The following is a 20,658-nucleotide window of genomic DNA, read 5'->3' as shown; positions in this document are numbered from 1 at the left end:
AGGAATTCGCTGTCCAAACAACCTCGTGAGACGTGTGGGAAGGGAGCAGGAACCACTTGCCCCAAGTTAACAGTGGAGGATTAAGTGGGCTCCCTGCCTGCATTGGCTTATCTGTGTGTCTGTCTGCCCCTTCCCAGTGGACAGTGAGCCTGGGAGCCCCTTGACTGGGACTGGGGCTCATCATTCTCTCTGTACCTCTGGTGCTGTGTATAATACTGGCTCTTAGTCCTTGAAGTACATGTTCGTTGATTGAATGAATGAGGAAATTGTAGCTCAGCGCAGCAGAGCGGCTCGACTGGGCTCCCACGGTGTTACTGGTGAGCCTCGTTCAGAATCACATCCCGGTTCTTCTGATTCTAAAGGCAGGTGTCTCCAAATCTTGGGTTCCAGGTGCCGCTCGGCTGCCCTCCCCCCACCATTTCTTTAAACACAATTACAAATGACTGCAGATAACGTACAGCACGGGAAGGAAACCTACTCCTTCTCCTGTCAGACAAATTTGAAAGATCAAAATAATGTGGTTTAGCAATTTGTTTCAATTGATGCCTAGCCTTCCAAAGCTTGCAAGTTTGACTTTCTCACGTCAGGGAAAAAATAGCTGTTTCCTTATGAAAAGCAGTGTGGGGGAGTGTATCGTCTCATGAGAGCTTCAACAGAGCCCTGTGTACAGACACTGTCCAGGTCTCTGTGAGAAACAAAGGAAGGAGCCAGTGAGAAGGTGGTCATAGTAACAATTACTGTAATGACAAATGTCATGATAATGGGAATGGCTGTAATTTTAAATGCTCACTATATGCTGGGTGCTGTGCTAAGCTCTTAAATGCATTATCTTATCTGATACTTATAATAACTCTGGTGATGGGTTGAATTGTGTCCCCTTAAAAATCCATATTTGAACTCCTAACCCAAAGTGCCTCAGGATATGACCTTATTTGGAAATAGGGTCATTGCAGATGTAATTAGTTAAGATGAGGTCCTACTGGAGTAGGGTAATCCAGTTTAACTAGCATCCTTATAAAAAGGAGAAAATTGGAGACAGACATGCACATAGGGAGAACACCACATGCAGATGAAGGCAGAGAGGGGGTGATGCTTCCGCAAGCCGAGTAACACCAGCGATTGCCAGCAATCCACCAGAAGCTGGAGAGAGAGGGGTGGGACTGACTCTCATCTGCAGCCCTCAGAAAGAACCAGCCCTGCTGACACTTTGATCTTGGACTTTCAGCCTCCGGGGCTGTGAGACAGTACATTTCGGTTGTTTAAACCACCCAGTTTGTGATATTTTGTTAAGGCAGCCCCTAGCAAACTAATACAACCCCATGGAATGGCAACTGTTGTTACCAGCATTTAGCAGGTGAGAAAACTCAGAGGTTAAATAATTTACCCAAGGTTGGACACAGGACACAGGCTGCCTAATTTTTTACCCTCGCAGCTAACCAGTATCCTACACCTAGACAAGCTGTCCTCTGTTAGGGGCCGAAAGAATCCCAGCCAGAGAAGAACAGAGCTAAAAGGAGCCAGTGAGACCTGCATGTCTCACCACCCACTGTCCAGGTGGGGAGTCTGCGGCCCTAGTGTGAGGTGAGGCTGGAGCCAGGGCCCTGGCCCCTCATCTCTAGGCGGGCAACTCTCCCTGACGACTGGCTTCTGCTGCCTGAGGGGAAAGTTCTGTGCCTCAGTATGGCCAGCCTGTCCCAGAAGCAGCTCCTTATGTTTCACTCACTTACTCCCCTGACTGGGGGAGCGAGGGTATTTGCAACCCCGTGTTTTCCAAATAACATATATGCATTGAACACTACATCAAATACTAATGATGTTTGCTAACTGAACATCATAAAAAAAAGTAAAACATGTCCTTTTCAGATCACGAAAATAATACACGATCAGAAAGAAAATGTAAAAAGTACAGACGAGCACCGAAAAGAAAATCAGAGTCACCCATAACTTCATCATCCAGACGTGAAGCACCACACTTCACACTCAGCTGCGATCTTCCTTTTTTTTTTTTAATTCTTTTACGGCTATTTGTTTTGATCCTTCACATTATAAAGCTTTTTCTGTGGCAGTGGTTCTCAATCATTTTAACCCCATCTTTCTTTTTTATTATGATAAAATATACATAAAATGTACCATTTTAACCACTTGTAAGGGCAGAGTTCAGCGGCATGAAACAGTTGCCTTGTTGTGCTGGGATCACCACCCCCATCTCCAGAGCTCCTCATCTTCCCAGACTGAGTGTCTGTACCCATTAAACACTAACCTCCCATTAGGTGCAATCATTTTTTTAAAAAGATTTTATTTATGTACTTGAGAGAGAGTGTGTGAGTGGAAGAGAGAATCTGAAGTAGACTCCACACAGAGCGTGGAGCCCAGACCGGGGCTTGATCTCACCACTGCAAGGTCATGACCTGAGCCGAAACCAAGAATTGGAGGCTTAACTGACTGAGCCACCCAGGCGCCCAGTGCAATTATTTTAAAACTATCATTTATTATGGGAAACCTGGTTTTATTTATTTTTTATATTGAAAAGTATTTGTAAAAAGAAAAGTAGTTTGCTATTTTTTTCTGCCTTTCCATTTTTAGTTTTTTTATTTAAATTCAATTAGCCAACATATAGTACATCATTAGTTTCAAGTGTAGTGTTCAATGATTCATCAGTTGCATATAACACCCAGTGCTCATCATATCACGTGCCCTTCTTAATGCCCATCACCCAGTTTTCCCATCCCCCCACCCACCTCCCCTCCAGCAACCCTCAGTGTTTCCTAGAGTTAAGAGTCCCTCATGGTTTGTCTCCCTCTCTGATGACTTCCCATTCAGCTTTCCCTCCCTTCCCCAGTGGTCCTCTACCCTGTTTCTCATTCCACATGTGAGTGAAACCAGATGATAATTGTCTTTCTCTGATTGACTTATTTCACTCGGCATATGCTAACTAATGCTAACTAATTTTTGAAGAAAATTACTTGCAAGCTATCGCTAACCAAATAGTTATTAGCCTAGCAAAATTTTCATACACAAATTTAAGAATGTACATTTTAAAATGTTGAGAATACAGTGAGCAAAATTTTTACAGTGAACAAAGTTTAAAGTAAAATACAGTTAAATAGGAGTCATATCCCTACTCTTGAGGAAAACACTCAGACTAAGATAGACCCAGATCCTGTGAGGAAGGCAAATCTGCAGAGCCCTATAACACATCACATGCATTTCTCCTTGCGAGAGGCCAGAATACCCCCCCAGTGTGTGTCAAGGTATGTTAGCCTGTGCCCTCGCTAACTGGGAAGGAAGACTTCTGCCATCAGGGGAGCACAGCAGACATAAATTTCAGCTGACAAGACGCACAGCTTTAAACACTGATGGATGCCAGCTCCGCCTGCGTGGGCTGGTGCAGCAGTGACTCACACACACGTGGATGTGACCTTGTTTGTGACCAGCCCTGTGTCAGGGGGCAGAGGGAGCTGGGAAGATCCATCTTCTCCTGGAACTGCAGCCCCCTGCACCCCTTTCTTTCTCAGTGGAATTCAAGCTTCCTAGAATTCTTGTTCAAACAAGAATTGTTTAAATTGTATTTGGCTGGGGCACCTGGGTTGCACAGTCTGTTGAGGATTGACTCTTGGTTTTGGCTCAGGTCGTGATGTCAGGCAGGGTCCTGAGATCAAGCCCCGTATCTGACTCCACACTGGTCACGGAGCCTGCTTAAGTCTCCCTCTCCCTCTGCCCCTCCCCTGCTCGTGCACACATGCACTCTCTCTCTCTCTCTCAAATAAATTAATCTTTAATAAATAAATAAACAGTAATTGGCAAATCACTCAGTTGCTAGGCCTGGAGTCTAGTCAGGGCACTGTACACTGTGAAGGGGGTGTGGGAGGGACAGGACTAGGAGGTGGGGATGCCCACCTTTGCCATCCCAAGAGGAGATCAGGTGAAATGCTGAGGATCAAAAACTCCGGAGACAGACATCCTCGGTTCACATCTTGGCTCCACTTGCCAGTCAAGTAAACCGGGGCAAGAACTTAATCTCTTTGCACCTCAGTTTCCTTGTCTGTAAAATGGGGATAATGCCTTAGATTAGGCCCCTTGTAAATAGGCTCTGAGCTGGAGCGTTGGGTGAGGCAGGTTTATGGGAGGGTGAACTCAAGAAGTGCACTGTAAGGGAGTGAGGGAAGCAGCCTGGAGCGGAGCAAAAAGCTGATCGGAGATGTGGTTGCAACTGAGTTGATCCTGGGAGCGCTCTGGAGCTGGAATGGCCCTCACAGTCATCCACAGCGAGGCACAGGGCCCAGGCCTTTGTATCTTCCCATCAGCCAGTGACAGGCCCCAGGAGGGGTGCCTCCATGGCAAGGAGGTTCCCCTTGGTAGATGGTGATTCCCAGTAGGAGATCCAGCTAGGACTGTCAGTCGCCAGTATTCCCAGGAGCTGGAGGATGTGCTTCAGCTATAAAGAGGAGAGCCGATCAGAGCCCCCCCAGGATACCCTACAGATAACAGCAGGGCCTGCTGAATAGGATCATGGGGATTAAAGAGGCTTATGCCTGTGTGGTGCGGGACACGATGGGAGCTAAATTACCACAAGAATAATAAGGAAGGGTGCATCCGGATACCAGCTGCACATAGTCCTCTAGACCCGCAAACACCTGTGATTCACTTTACAGGAGGTGCAGGGGATTGGCAGGTCCCCACGTCACTGCTCCAGCCGCAGTCTGGCAGCGCTCACCGTCTTGGGGAATTCCCATTCTCACAGTCCTATGCACACAAGCAAATGCACTCACGTGGACTCCGTAAACATACACACCCCTAAGTGTGTGATTTATGGGTGTTCATAGGCACTGCGTACATAGCTATTTATCAGTCTGTTCTGCTGGTTTTCAAATTTGTTTTCCAGAAGAGATTTTACAGAGAAGCCCAATATCATGGCCCCTCATTTAACATATATGTTAACATTAAGATTACAGGTAACGTTACTTTGTTTTTCTTCTAAATTTGCTCCTTGGAGAGCACCTGGGTGGCTCAGTCGTTAAGCGTCAGACTCTTGATTTCAGCTCAGGTCATGATCTTGGGCTTGTGCAAATTCAGCACAAGCAGGACCATGAGACTGCAAGCCCACAGGAATGTGAAGACACCTGCTTGAGATTCTCTCTCTCCCTCTCCCTCTGTTCCTCCCCCTGCTTGCGAGTGCACACATTTCCTCTCTCTCTCCCCCTCTCAAAGAAACTTTTTGCACCTTTGAAGACTCCTCTATTAACCCTCCTCATTTATTAAAAAATAAACAAGCAAATTTCTGCCGTAACAAAGATGAAGCAAAGCCATAACGGGGAAGCTGGCCTGGGCCTTAGGTCAGCGCACCCTGGTCAGCCCCCAGGCAGGGTGGGAGAGAGGAGAGCAGCCGTGATGGCAGGTCCATGCACAGCACCTCAGAGGCGAGAGAGGGCACCATCTTAGCTGGGACCCAGACCTACATTCTTTATTTTAATCGCTGTGTTTGATTTTAATGTGTACAATAAAAAGATAACTAGCACTTGAGGTAGCAAGAAGGGGTTTCTTCTTTGGGTTTTTTAAGAGGCAGATATTTAGTAAAGAAAAGCACAGATGGTACGTGGAGGCCGCAAAAATCACTAAGGTGATAACCATATCATGGGGGTTTCTTACTGCTTTATCTTTATCTGGAAAGGCACTTTGGTCATCCTCTTCAAAGGTGAAGAAATGAATCACAAAAGAGCGGAAGAGAGAGAAAGAGAGAGAAAGCAATAGCAGAACAGTTGTCATCTTGGGCGGCCTGCCTAGTCACCAAAGCAGCAAACAATACTGTACTTTTACACCCAAGATTTTTGTGGTAGGAGTAATAGGTGGGTGTCCATTAAACAGACAAGAGCCAGGCTGCTTTGGGTAAGCTGCCTGTGGCGGCTGGTGGAACTTGGCCCTGGACCCCAGGCAGCACAGTGTGGAAATCCCTGCCCTCATCCTGGTTGTGCCATTATCTTGAGTCTGAGTACTTGGTTAGCTTTACGGTGGAGCCTTCTCCTACCGACTCCTTGCGGGTGGGGTTCTAGAAAGACCCCTGCATTCTCAGTGGCTGGCCCACAGTCTGGCCTCTACTAGAGTCCCAGCTCATGGTCAGTGAACAAATGCATCAGAGATTTTTGTCACCACCTGTCCCCCACCTCCTCGACATCTCTTAAGGGCTTTATATATAGTAGATATACAGGAAAGACTAGTTAGCTGGTTGGATGGGTGAGTGGATGGGTGAACGGGTGGATGGGTGTGTGGGTAGGTGGATGGATACAGGAATGGATGATAGAGAGACAGGTATATACAAGGATAGATAGATGGATGAGTAGATGAGTATGTGGGTGGGTGGATGGATAGGTATGTGGATAGGTGGATGGATACACAGAGAGAAGGCAGGTGGGTAGATGGGCAGGTCAGTGGTCAAAGATGAATGAGCAGGTGAGTCTGTAGGTAAATAGGTGGGTGAGAAGGAATGAGTGGGGGAACAGGCCCAGAAGAGGTAATTGCAATTCATGTGTGTCTGCTTCGTTCTAATCAAAGCACATTTTCTCTGGGAGGATCTACAGAGGTGATGGCCCTGATGTCTTGACTCCTCTTCCATCCAAGTCCTGACCTCTAGAAAGTGTTTGCTGCATTTTCTGATGTGAGACCCCATCTTGTCATCTGACTCATGGAAATACATGTTTCATTTCATGCCCTTATTCTTCACTCACACTTCACCCTTTCAGGAATCGGGCCTCATTAAAATCTGTCCTCTACCCAGTTCCTCTTTGAGGAAGTTCCTTGTTAGGGCATTTCTGCTGTGAAATGTATCACACCAACTGATGTGAGTGCCAACCTGAATGCTAAAGACTGTTATTAGCAGATTTAGCCTAGAGATGTTTCAGAGTTGTCAGTTCTGATGTTCATAGGATTATATTTTCAAACATCATCACACATCCTCTATGACAGACTTGATTACTGTGATGAACTAGTTTTCTTCCTTTAAGAAATGTTCCAGTTGCAAAAATGATTCTGAAAGCATTGGTGAAAAATGCCGGGCAAAACTGAAGTGACACCATCTCATTTGGGTGGCTTATTTACCTTCCTGGGAGAGGCAGCCCAGTGTGGCAGAAAGAGCACTGGACATGGAGTCCACAGACCTAGGTTTGCATGCTGTCTCAGCCATCTTACCAGTGGTGACCTTGGGGAAGTCTCCAATCTTTACATTCCCTGCTGCAAAATGAGACCAGTGACCAAGAGCCCCTTGCTGGGTTGTTCTGGAGATGAATTAAGGAAGGTGTGTTACACACTGTAAAGTGCAGTGTATGATTGAGGGGTCCCCAGTAGAAGAAGAAAGCAAGCCATAACTCATCTATATCATTTTATTTATTTATTTTGGTTCCCAAGTTTTATTCCAGAACTCATACAAAATATTCCAGATAAATGAATTTTATTTTTTAAAGATTTTATTTATTTATTTATTTATTTATTTATTTATTTGAGAGAGAGAGAGAACAAGAGCACAAGCAGTGGGAAGAGGGAGAAGGAGAAGGAGAAGCAGTCTCCCCGCCGAGCAGGGAGCCCGACTTGAGGCTTGATCCCAGGACCCCCAAGATCATGACCTGAGCCGAAGGTGAACGCTTAACAGACTGAACCACCCAGGTGCCCCCAGATAAATGAATTTTAAGCTTCATCTTCCTCCTCTTCCTCATCCTGGTTAATCTGGAAGTAACGCAATTTGGACTCTCTTTGCCATTAGCAACTGCTCAAACTATCACATAGGTTATTCTTCTTAAGATGTTTTTTGGTGAGATATTTCAAATACCTTTTTGGAAAAAGTCACCTCAGAAGTTACAGTCATCTTCGTCTCACTCCTTTCCCCGGCTAAAACCCCTCCACCAAGATTCTAAGCTTTGCCATTCACTTGGATTCTCTTTTGAAGAAACAGCTCAAATTTGGCAGCATCCATGATTCCATCTTCTACAGGGGGGTGTGGTCAAAGGTCAACTTCAGAACTTCCTTCTCTTTTTTGTCTCCCTTCACCCCAGCCTTTTCATGGGAGCCATGGTGGCAGCATGTATCACTCTGCTTTTTTTTTGGGGGGGGGGCTTAAACAAGATGAGAAATCAGATATTTATAGTGAAAAAATTAACTGTATGTCCAAGAAGTAATTAACACCCTTCTGGGCCATGGGATTTTTATTATCAGTGCTGGAACCACAGCATAAAAACCTGACACCACCACAGAGAAGTGGTTGTTCCCCTTTGCTCATTCATTCCTTCTATAAATATTTCCTACCATCTACAGTTTGAGAGGCATGGGGAGGGGGGTGCCAAATGTGGTCCTTGTACTGAGCTGGAGACAAATAGTAAGCAGATATTTATCTGAATAACTATTTGGGTATAGATTGTGGAAAGTGCTCTGGAGAAAGCCACAGGATGTGTTGTGAACTTAGAACATGGAGGCCCGACCAAGGCTGGGAATCAGGAAAGGCTTCCCTGGAAAAAGAAAAAAGAAAAGAAAAGAAGAAGACTAGACTTTCCGGAAGAGGTGACTTTGAGTTGAGATTGAGGAATGAATAAGAGCTAACTAGGCAAAGACGGTCAGAAGGGTGTTCCCGGAAAAGGCAAGAGCAGATGCAAAGGCCCTGGGGTGAGAGGAAGTGTGGCACCTTTGAGAAAGCAAAAGAAAGCCAATGTGGCTGGAACAGAGTGGCACAGGATGAGCCTGGGGAGTGGGCCAGAGGGTTGGGTGGAAGCCAGATCACATCGCAGCTGTTATCCTAAGAGCAGTGGAACCCTGTGGAAGGGTGTCTGGCAAGGGAGCAAACTGATAGCTGTTTTTAAGAAGCTTCCCCTGGGGGCAGTGGAGAGAACAGGTTAGGAAGAAGCAAGAGCACCTGCAGGGACACTGGTACTAACCTGTGGTGAGTGGGGAGGGAGAGAAAGCAGTTGGATTCAAGACATGTCTCGGGAAAAAATGTCAGTCATGATAGAAAAGGGGGGTGATCAAGGATATACTTCTAATGCAGTTACTTTCATTTTGAACTGAATGGCTCTCAAGTTACATACACTGTAAACATCCTACAGTAAATGAACGAAATGCATCCATAGACTCTACAGTGTTCTGTGCAGTGTAACATCTGGGTAATCTGAACATTTTCATGGTGGTCCAGGGGAAACTGGCTGCTGCAGTTACCCTTCCCGATCTTGCAGAAAAATATTCCATATATGCAGAGATCAGAATGATGTGCTCAGTAAAAACCAAGAAAGCAAGTGCGCAGGACACACCTGATCGGAACCTTCAGGTGCTCACTGTTCGTGGGGAAGAAGACATACCGTAAACGGCCAGAACCAACTCCAGCCTGTCTACACATGAGGTTACACCAGCGCCAGGGAAACCTCCCTGGTGTGTTGCTCCTACCCACTGAACAGCATGACCTCAAGTCCCAGCACCACCCCCACCATTCCTTAAGTCTGCCCTCGTCCCTGGAGGCATCTCAGTGTCTTCACAAATGGTTCCCTGCTTGGCCCAGTGCCACAGCTCCTTGGTGACATCCAGTGCCTGCAAGCCATTTGTGGAGGCCTCTCCCTACATTATTGCCAGATTGTTGTTCCTCGGGGCCCCCACGGGGCCGTTATGGCCTCAGTCCTCACTGGGCAAGAAAGCCACTCTACCCTTGCTCAGCTGGGCTCAGTGTCATGTGGGAGCTGACTTGTCTATGCTGGTTAGAGCCAACTGTGCACATGTCTTCGCAACTTCCTGTTCTGCGACGTCACATTAGTAGTGTGAAATTGGTCGTGACAGGAGTATTTACACCACAGGAGTCCTCGAACACTACGAATCAGGACGTCTCCACCTCCCCCTCGGAGAGCTTGTTGTTAAGCATTTCCCACCACGCCAGTGACTGCCCCAGGGCTCAGGGGTTGCGTCCTGAGCCCCACAAGCTTCCCTGTGAACAAAGCCCCGTAGCTTCCTACAGGGTTCAATCCCTGGGGTCAGGCTTGGAGACAGTGACCATGTTGTCCTCTCAGCTCCCACTCCCTACATAACACACCCAAGTACCAGTACATTAAACATCTCATTGTCTGGGGACAGTGGCCCCAAAAAGCGTATGACAGGGGTAGGGGTGCGCTCTGCGTCCTGGCTTAGGCACAGCAGCGACCCCTGTGATTACACAGCTGCATGTTGGACGAGACTGGATATACTTTGTTTTTTTTTTTGTTTTTAAAGATTTTATTTATCTGTTTTGTGAGAGAGAGAATGCATGTGCACATGCGAGCATAAGTTGGGGGAGGGGCAGAGGGAGAAGGAGAGAAGGAATCCTGAGCTGACTCCACACCAAGCATGGAGTCCTATGAGGGGCTCGATCTCATGACCCAGAGATCATGACCTGAGCCAAAACCAAGAGTTGGACGCTCAACTGACTGAGCCATGCAGGCACCCGTATATTTTGGAGAGACACCAAGAGGAATATTTCAAGGTTCTAGGGGGTCATAGCAGAGAGAATCACTGCCTGCAGGAGATTGGATGAGACCATTAGAAGGAGGGACATTCATTCTTTCAGTGAGGACTCACTTATACCAGGCCCTGTGTTCATGGGAATACAGGAGATAGTAAGACACTTTCAACCCCTGCCCTGCTCAATGCGGTCACCCTGAGCCTCATTCAAGAGCATTTAAGATGTGGCTGGTACAAAAATGTAAAAAACACGCCAATTTCAAAGACTTAGTACCCCCAAAATGTAAAATATCTCATTAATAATTTTTATATTGATTACAATTGAATTTTATATTGATTTTATATTGATTACAATTGAAATTATTGTGGCTATATCGGGCTAAAAAATTTATCATTGACATTAATTCTACCCATTTCTTTTTTACTTTTTAAATATGGTTGCTGGGTTATTTATAATGATATATGTGGCTCATATTCTATTGGTCACCATGGTTTAACCTTTGAAGTTGCTCCTGGCCCAGTGGTATAGACTTCCAGTCAAGACAGTCAGGCTGGACCTCAAAGGACAGATAAGGTTTGCAAAATCAGAGACAGTGGGAGCAAGAAGGAGAATGTTGTATAGAAATAAGCATTCGGACCCTGCCCTCTAAGAGGAGTAGGGCGTCCCTTTCGACCTAAAGAACTATACCTCTAGGAAGTTTTCCTCAAGAAAGCAGTGGTGATATGAGCAAAGACTTGGCCTTATTAGAGTGCTCATGGAAACATGGTTTGTCTTGGTGCGGGCAGAGGAAAAACTAGAAATAACCGAAATGTCCAGTGCTTGGGCTGAGCGAAATAATTTTGATGCATCTGTAAAGTAGAATTATTGACAGCCATTAGAAATATTGTTACAAAGCACTAGCTAATGACATAGAAGATAGTGTGTAATATATTTAGTGAAAAGGGGGCCGATTGCAAAGGTTTATATGACAAATCCTCACTTTTGATAACAAATTTTTAAATACATAAAGACCAGAAGAGTGTACTCCAAAACTAAAAACACTGGTGTCTCTGGGTAGAATTCTTTCTCTTTGCTTGTTTCTCCTTTCCAAATTTTCTACAATGAATATATATTACTTGAGGTCTTGGTTAAAAAAAAAAAAAAGGAAGACTTAAAGAACATATTAACTTTAAAAGACCTAGACTTTATTCCAGTCTTGGCCCTTACTAGTCAAGGGACTTTAGCTAATAAGCTCTTGGACTCACTTTTCCCATCTGTACAATAGGATATCTGAATCCTTGGCTCATAGGGTTGTCTTGAGGACTAAGTGACCCCTGACTACTTGGCATGGTTCCTGGCACCTGTAGGCTCTCAGCCATTATTAATACTTTTTCCTTTCTTCCCCACTCTATCTTAGATGGACCCTGATTCTCACTTAGAAATGAATGGAGCAGGGAAGGGAGAAAGTTGGAAGTAAACATCAGAGAGGCCTTGAACATGTCCTACTCTCATGTAAGCCTCAATTTTCTGAGCCTGGAGGAACTTCTTTCCCCTCAAGACCAAACTCTAGTGAGTTGGATCCCCACTACTTGGGGTCCAGTTAACTGAGGGCATGTTATGTCATTTAATCTGAAAAAAACATGGAGGGTGTTGCCTACCACAGGCTGTAGGCCAGCTTGAAAAACTCGAGGTTTGAGACCTTAGGGTACATACAACTAAAGACTGTTGTGACAGATCAGCTCTAGACTGTGGCTCTAGCAGACCTTTTGTGTGAAAACACAAAGAATGCAGAATTTTGTATATGCATATGTATGTATGATCTACATACATAATACTTGGTGTATTTTTACAGACCCACAGTATGTGATAAAACAGTGACCTAGATTCTCCCTGAGGCATGCAGGATCTTTTGTAGGCCATCCGTAGTGATAGTTAATCCATAGAACCACTGTCCATTTCCCCTTTAGCAATCTGGCAGGGTCCCTGCGGTGTGCACGGGCTCTACAGTGCTTTCCAAAATGTACCAGAAAAATTCCCTGTTCATCCTCAAATCCAGTACTTCTATCAACTGGCTTATGGAGAGCTGCCTCAGTAATCCATGTTTAATGACCTTGGCCACTGGACAACTGTCTTAGGAATTAAAGTCTCTTGGGAACAGAGTATTCTGAGGTTCTGAACTTCAGTGTACTGGAAACATCCTATTTCCCCCCAGCGATGGGATGTGGAAATGTCCAGCTTGGTGTCTTCTCCTTGGGCTCACTCTCCTCACCCTAACTTGTATGAGGAGTAGTGACCATCACAAGAAGTGGGATTTATCACATGTCTCCCCCATGGGACAGTCATTGGATCTCAGCTGGGGCTAAGCTCTGTGCCTCAGTTCATCTGTAAGATGATGGGGATGTTGGCTAGCATGATCAGAGCAGGGGCTCTCTGATCTCTGAGGCCTCTTGTGACTCTGAAGTAGTGAAAGAGAAAAAATTTTCAAGATGGGAACCAGCATTTACTAGCACCCAAAGTACTGAGTTTCCTGGGAGCAAGCCCTGCCCATGAGCAGACATGCTTACTACTATTTCATAGAAGAAGAACCCGGTTCAGGAGGCCACGTAGCATGCACAGGCTCACGAGCTGGGAAGTGACAACTGTGCCCAGGCTCACGAGCTGGGAAGTGACGACCGTGCCCAGGCTCATGAGCTGGGAAGTGACGACTGTGCCCAGGCTCACGAGCTGGGAAGTGACGACTGTGCCCAGGTTCACGAGCTGGAAAGTGACGACCGTGCCCAGGCTCACAACGTGGGAGTGATAACTGGGAAGTGCAAAGTCACGGTTTGGGGGCTGATGTCAACCACCTCTAATGCCCGTGTTCTTTTTACACTCTGGTCCACTCCCCCACCTTCCTCAGTGGAATCCTTTGGAACCTCAGTTTGCACTGTCACCCCAGCCATGTTTCCACAGAAAAATCTGCACAGGTATCATCTCGAGTCCTCCCTCCACCTGCTGAGCTCGGCTGACTCTTTGAGCTCCCAAGTACCGCCTCTCTTCTCGCTCTCCTCTGCCACTCATTTAGTCTGGCTCTCACGTTTACACTCACCAGATTATTCTTCCTAAATAATCTTCGACCACTTTATTCCTTATTATTAAAAACCTTCCGTGGCTCCACATTGCTACAGGATAGAGCCTGGCATTTTAGGAGCTCACCTCCAGCCATAACCTGTTACCAGCTATTTCTCCTCATGCTGCTTTTCACACAGAAGGGATATTAGCTACACTCCCACACACACATCGGATTTTCAACCTTCACAGCTGTGCTTATGGGTTGCTGTTGTTTCACTATCATCTTCTCAACCATGCATTCATTCAGCAAGTAATTTTTGAGAACTTACTATGGCCAAGCACTGTATTGGAAGGCCAGGAGTACAGCAGTGAACCAAACAAACAGAAATCCCTTCCTTCAAATAGTTTACAACCTAGTGCAAGGAGAAAGTCCATAATCGGCATATTAAGTAAGCAAATTACACAGTGTGTGAGAGGGCAACAGTTGCTATTTAAGAAGGAGAAAGAAAGAAATGTGCAGGAAGGGAAGGAGGATCAGAAGGGGAGCAGGGAGACGTTTTAAATAGGATGGCTGGAGGAGGCCTCACTGGGAAGGCACTGCATGAGAAAAGACTGAAGGTGTGAGAGAGATCAGTGCCATGACTGAGGGAAAAGTGATCCAGGCGGTGGACAGCCAGTGTGAAAGCCTCGGCTGCCCGTGCCTGCAGCACTTGGGGTAGGAGGAGCTCTTACTTCCGGCCAAGATAGCAACATCATGCCTTAAGCAACTAAAAAGCCAGTCAAATCATGGGAAACAACAGTTCTCCAGCCCTGGACTACAGACAGCAGAGGAGAGTGACCCCTGAGAGAAGGGACACAAAGGACGTGAGCCTGACGATGGCCCAGCTTATTGCCTGGAGAGTTTCCAGGCCACGGCACAGGAAGGGTGGCCCAGACAGAGCCCAGCAGTCCACCAGGTTGACAATGTGAATTGAGACAGTTGAAAAATTTGAATTAAGAGAGACCAAGAAGGCTAGAATTTGCAGACAGAATAGTGGAGGGAAGAGAGGCAGGGCAGCAGAGAGTTGCAAGGAGCCGCCTCAAGTCTTCAGCTGCAGACTCATCGATACCTGCTGATGTAGTGAGGAAGCTGTCTGAGGCTAGGGAACGCACCAGCTGAAAGGAACAGGCAGAAGGATCCTCAGAGCTCGTGCAAGGCCAGGAATCATTCATGTTCACACCAGCCAGGGTGAAAAACTTCAGAATGGAAGATAGAAGGCTATTGTCCCAGTAGTCAACACTAGACTAAAGGTGGCTCTGGTCCCACCAAAGAAAGCTTAGAAGCAAACCTCGAAAGGGTCAAACTCATTTCAAGTAACTTAATTATGTCCCAGACAAAGCTTAAGAATATTTAAAGTAGGGGCGCCTGGGTGGCACAGCGATTAAGCGTTTGCCTTCGGCTCAGGGCATGGTCCCGGCGTTCTGGGATCGAGCCCCACATCAGGCTCCTGTGCTGTGAGCCTGCTTCTTCCTCTCCCACTCCCCCTGCTTCTGTTCCCTCTCTCGCTGGCTGTCTCTATCTCTGTCAAGTAAATAAATAAAATCTAAAAAAAAAAAAAAAAAAAAAGAATATTTAAAGTAATATTTAAAAGTATCTAGCACCCAGTGATGGGTCTGATGTCACATCAAAGATTACCAAGCAGACAAAGAAGCTGGAGTGTGTGGAAAGCACAAGGAGGCCAGTGTAGCTGGGACGGTGTCAGTGAGGGGAGACACAGAGACACCAGCAGAGAAATCAGAGGCCAGATTTCACTGGTCCTGGTAAACCCTGCAAGGTCTTTGGGTAACTCAGTAGTCAGGAGAAGATACTTTCTTTCTTACCTCCCCTACCAGACCGAAAGTGCCCCTGCTTTGTTCCAAACTCAGAGGGGACCACAGAGCAAATGGCCTTTCAGCCAAGGGTAGCCTTGAGCACACACCTGCCCACGACCAGCTCTCACACTGTACTCTCAAGAGAGAAGAATGCAGAAGCAGGAAGAAGAGGCGAGAACGAAAAAAAAGTACTGAAAAGGGGACATCTCCCATTTGGGACAAGAAAGGGGTGGGGGAACCTGCTTCAGTCCTGCCTTCCAGTCTCAGATCCCGCCCCCGAAAGATGTATGACTTGGCAAAAATCTTCCTAGCCACCATGACTTGTTTGCTTGTTTGATGAAAATTAATGATGGAGTGTCACCTACTTCTAAAGAGAGTTTGAAGCAGCTTTGAATAACAAGCATTATACACACAGCAGGGCCACTGAAACTGAAGTCAAAATTCTAAAATCATACAATGTGAGGACAAAATAGATTCCAAAAACCTAGATTGGTATAGTGAACTTAACAATGAATTTAAATGAACTGGCTGCCAAGTGATAAAGCGAACTGAACCTCATTTTCTCCATCTGTGAAATGGGATTAATGATCTCTGCCCAGCCTACCCCGGAGAGCTGCTATGAGGATTACCAAGGCTGTCCAGATGAGAATGTGCCTTCGGGACTCTTCTGGTGCAAGTAACAGAAAACCGACTTTACCCAAAGATAACAGTGAAGTCCAGGACAAGGCTTCTTCATCTGTCCATCGCTGGGACCACTTCCTCCTGTGCCAGCTCCATGCTTCGCCTCTGCGAAGTAACTTCTGGATCGCATCATCACTGCACCAAGTCCAGCAACCAAGGGAGCTCATTTCCCCAGTAGTGCCCCCAAAATCCCTGGAAGTGAGTCCCCTTTGCCTTGATTCCTGGCTTGGGTCACGTGCCCGTACCCGAACCAATCGCTATTACCAGAGGAGCGCACTGATTGGCTTAGTCTAAGTCATGTGATTCAGCCCTGCATAAAGAAAGTTTCCTAGAACTTCCAGGTACAGTGGGGCCAGGTGGATCTCAGGATTGGCTTTTCTCTTTTCTCTGCCTCTCTTCCAACAGCTCCATTCTCTTCCCTTCTCTGTGCCCTGGGAAGCTGTTCCCATGGTCAACGTCATCCAGGGTCCCTTGTTCTCAGCTTCTGGTTGGATTTAGCCAGTGGGGAGTACAGGCAGGAGATTGGAGGCCAAGAGGAGAGAGAGAGGTCAGGGTGCAGCCTTCAGCCTTGCTTTGGTGCTGTATCTCTTGAAATAAATGTGCCCTCTCTCCAAGGCTATGGCTCCTCTTTTGTGTCTCCCCCTCTTGTGAAGCTCTGAGGACACTATTTCTTCCTCTGCTCCTCTGCTCTGAGGTATATAACAGCTCCTGCCATTACTAGTCTATGGGCACAACACTGTTTTTTGTCTGCCCTCGTAATCTCTTACCCCACTCTGCAGTAGTCCTTAATTAAGGTTTTCCTTTGAACCATCCAGGATGAATTTTCTTACTTCTTGTGACCCTGTATTTGTTATCTGTTGCTTCATAGCAGATTATCCCAAAGTGTACTAGCTGAGAGCAACAATAAAGATCTATTATCTCATGTAGTTTCTGTGGGTCAGGAATTCAGGAGTGACTTAGCTGGAAGGTCCTAGCTTAGGGACTGTAATATATGCAATTGCAGGCAAGATGGGACTGCAGTAATCCTAAGCCTTCCTGGGGCTGGAGGTTTGTTTCCAAGATGGTTCACTAACATGTTGGCAAATGAATGGTGGCTGTTGGCAGAAGGACTCGGTCCTCACCACATGGATGTCTCCATAGGGTGCTTGGGTGTCCTCTTCACATGGTGGCCACCTTCCACCAGCATAAGTAATCCAAAAGAAAGCAAGGCTGGAGCGGCAGTGTCTTTGGATGGTCTAGCTTTGGAAGTCACACTCTGCCATTTCTGTAATATCCTACTGGTTACACAGACCAGCCCTGTTCAGTGTGGGAGGGGATGGTATAGGTTGTGAATACCCATAGGTGAGAATCACTGGGGCCATCTTAGAGAGTGGCCATCACAACCCCTGACCAACATCATCTCTAAATTAAAGTCAGGGTACTATTATCATTCAAAGGGGGATCAGTTGGTGAGCAAGAAAAATAAATATCCATCGCACAGTGTTTGACGGCTATAAACCTGGTGCAAATCCTATCAATATAGGGAATTGAGACTCTTAAATTCACCAGCTGGACCCATAAGTCAAGCAGGGGTCTTAGAAGAGCCCCTGTGGTTGGGAGTAAAGACACTCTCAAGCCCAGGCCAGAGGTGGGAGGGAAGAGACAGCCCATCTTAAGCAAAAACATTTCTAGATTTATCGTTCTGAGCTTCAGCTGGCCCCACTCCAGCCCTGAAAACAGCTTCAGACACCCACTGCGCTTTCCTGGTCCACGCCTGGCATTTCTCAGCCATCGTTCTGGTTTCTGCTGCTAGAAGTAGCCTCCTGACCCCCCTCAGCCTGAGACCACCTCAATAGGTGGGGCTGTCAACAGCTGCCCTTCCCTCCCTTTCTGGATTTCCCCCTGCTGACTCCTGTCTCTTTCCTTCCCAGGAGAATTAGTGGAAGATTTTTTTTTAATTGATGGAAGATTTTTAAGCTTAGCCCACGAAGCCAAGTGAATAGTCCCCAATCCCCATATGGAGCCATCTGGCTTTCAAATGGAGGAGCCGAGCCAAGAGAGAGAATGGGTTCTCAATCAGGCATGCCAGGGACACCTTCCTGCCAGCCCCGCCTGCTGTTTCCAAGGTGGGAGGTGGGACTGGCGACTCTTCGGGACCGAGAGCTGAGGGCCACTGGGGCTGGGAAGAGCCTGGGACACTGTCACATCAGTACTCCTTGCCCTTGGCCTGCCTCATGCGTTTGTCCTCATGCGTGTACACACTTAGACATATCCACGCATTGGCAGATGCAAACTCACACCCAGACTGCTGTACAGATGGAGAAACCAAGACACACTCAAGATTTAGAGGGCCTCCTGCCCAACCCTAGCCTCTATGTATAACCTGATGTCAGCCGTTGGGAGCTTGGAAAGGTTCTCAGGAAGCTCCATCTCTCGGTTCAGGGATGACCACAAACAACCTCAAGGTGTCTTCACATTCCTGTGGGCTTGCAGTCTCATGGTCCTGCTTGTGCTGAATTCATTCAGGATTTGGACCATCCCAGATCCCTGAGGTTTTCCTAAGCTCTGGGCCCCATTGATCCATGCCTGGAATGCAGACCCCCTCCCCCATTAGGACAGCCACACAAAACAAAAACGAATAGGCCTGAAAGCCATCCTCTTTTATAAGGACTTGTGAGGGGTTCCAGGGAAGATTTGGGGGTCAGGGGGAGGGGGTTTGTACCACAGAATGTCATTTGAATGACTTCAGGTTGGACCTCACTTGCTCCTGACCTAGTTCGTGCTCTGCCACCCTCCCTGTCACTGGGGCCACTTCCCCTGCAGTGGTTTCACCGGGCCTCCCACCCCTCTTGGGCCTTCTTCTCTGCCCAGAAGATAGCTCCCTCCTGTTCCCCCCACTGATGTTCTTATCTTCCACACAGGAGGCTAATCAAGCTTCCTAACTACACCAAGATCATTTCCTCTTAGGAAGAATTCTGGGCCCAGCTTCCAGATAATACAAACTTGGTCTCCTTACACACTTACACCACCAAAGGGATGAGGGGGCCCTGGGCTAGAAGCTGGGTGGCCTGCCTCCCAGCACAGTGCCCTTTCCAAATCCCCTGTCCATGAGCTCCGCAGCCCTGCCCATTCTTCTTGTGCCATTCCTTTGCTGGGCACCTTTCTCTCGCTTTGCCTGGAGCCTGAGCCCTCTGGGCTCATGCCTTGACTGGTGCAGTACCAGCTGCTTTGTTTGAGCCCTGCCCACCCTCCCCCACCCTCGCCCCAGGCCAACCTGGAGCCCACCCTGGCTTAAAGGGAAGTTTCCAACAGATTGCAAATTGCCTGTCTCAGACTTTCAGGTCAACTGGTCAGCAATTTGGTTTTCCTGGGGGAGACTAATCTATTTAACAAAAATAGAACATACAGTAAAGCAAAATTAAATATTTCTAATCATGGGGATGCTTGCATCTGCAAATGACCAGGAAACTCGAAGAGGGCCTGGGGGTGGGGGCAAAAAGCCTGGAGGAGAGTCTCACGATGTGTGGCTTTAGAACAACAGAGCTCAGCTGGCCACCCCGGAAGCTGGGCAAAGACCCCACTCACTGGTCGGGTCAGCTCCCCGCTGCCGACTGCGCAGGTGAGGTGTGCACCACCATCTGTCTGCCAAACCAGGAAGCCATTGTTCACTTCTCCGCCTTCCTCAGCCCTCACATGGGCCATCTCTAAGCCCCATGGGTTCCACCTCCTTCCTGTCTTGGGAATTATGGACTCTCTCTAGCCGTGTCATCCTCCTCTCTCACTTGGATTCCACAGTCACTTCCAACTGGCTTCCTTGCACCCAGTGCCCCCCACATGTGCATCCATTTTCCACACAGCACCAGAGTAGGCTTTTTTGTTTCAGCTTTATTGAGGCACACTTAATAAATAGGGTTTATATCTATTTAAGGGGTACTCCTTGATAACTTGATATACATACGTATTGCGAAATGATCGCAAACGTCGAGCTAATTAACATAGCCATCATAGCCAATCACCTCACACAGTTTCCATTTTCCCTTTCTCTCTTTCTTGCTTTCTTATAGTGAGAACACTTAAGATCTACCCTCTTAGCACTTTGCAAGCTGACAGTACAATATTATTACCCATAGTCCCCATGCTGTCCACTCCTTTCCCCAGAACTTACTCATTCTGCGTAACTGAAAGTGGGTGCCCTTTGACCAACATCTCCCCATTTCGCCCTCCCTCCAGCCCCTTGCAATCACCATTCTACTCTCTGCTTCTAGGAGTTTGACTAGTGTAGTTCTACACATAAGTGATACCGTGCAGTATTTGTCTTTCTCAGTCCTTATTTCACTCAGCATGATGTCCTCCAGGTTCATCCATGTTGTCACAAATGACAGGATTTCCTTCTTTTTAGAGAGGACGTTGGTTGTGTTACCTCCCAGTTTATAATAACCTCACGGCCCCCAATTGCAACATGAGGTCCAAAGCCCTGCCTGATATGGTTCTTGCCTTCCTTGCCTCCAACAACCTCCCTACCCCTTGCATATCACCCACCCACCTGCCGTCTCGCCCTTCCTTCTGGTCCTTCATAGAGTCAAGCTCTCTCTTGCCTCCAGGCCTTTGCATATGTTTTTCCCTCTGCCTAGAACATTCCTCTCTCATCCTCTTTGCCTGCCTGACAC

The 20,658-nt window shown here is 47.1% G+C and overlaps 1 protein-coding gene and 1 pseudogene across 1 annotated transcript in view; one reads left to right on the top strand and one right to left on the bottom strand.

Moving 5' to 3' along the window:
* GABBR2 (gamma-aminobutyric acid type B receptor subunit 2) overlaps positions 1-20,658 on the top strand; it is a 340,039-nt gene that overhangs the window by 213,764 nt on the left and 105,617 nt on the right. The gene's annotated exons all lie outside the window — the stretch shown is intronic.
* On the bottom strand, positions 4,301-8,054 carry LOC105235703 (annotated as a pseudogene).

Source organism: Ailuropoda melanoleuca, chromosome 7 (genome assembly GCF_002007445.2).
Source record: "Ailuropoda melanoleuca isolate Jingjing chromosome 7, ASM200744v2, whole genome shotgun sequence".
NCBI lineage: Eukaryota > Metazoa > Chordata > Mammalia > Carnivora > Ursidae > Ailuropoda > Ailuropoda melanoleuca.
The sequence above is the reverse complement of the archived record's forward strand: the minus strand, read 5'-3'. Positions and strand labels throughout refer to the sequence as shown.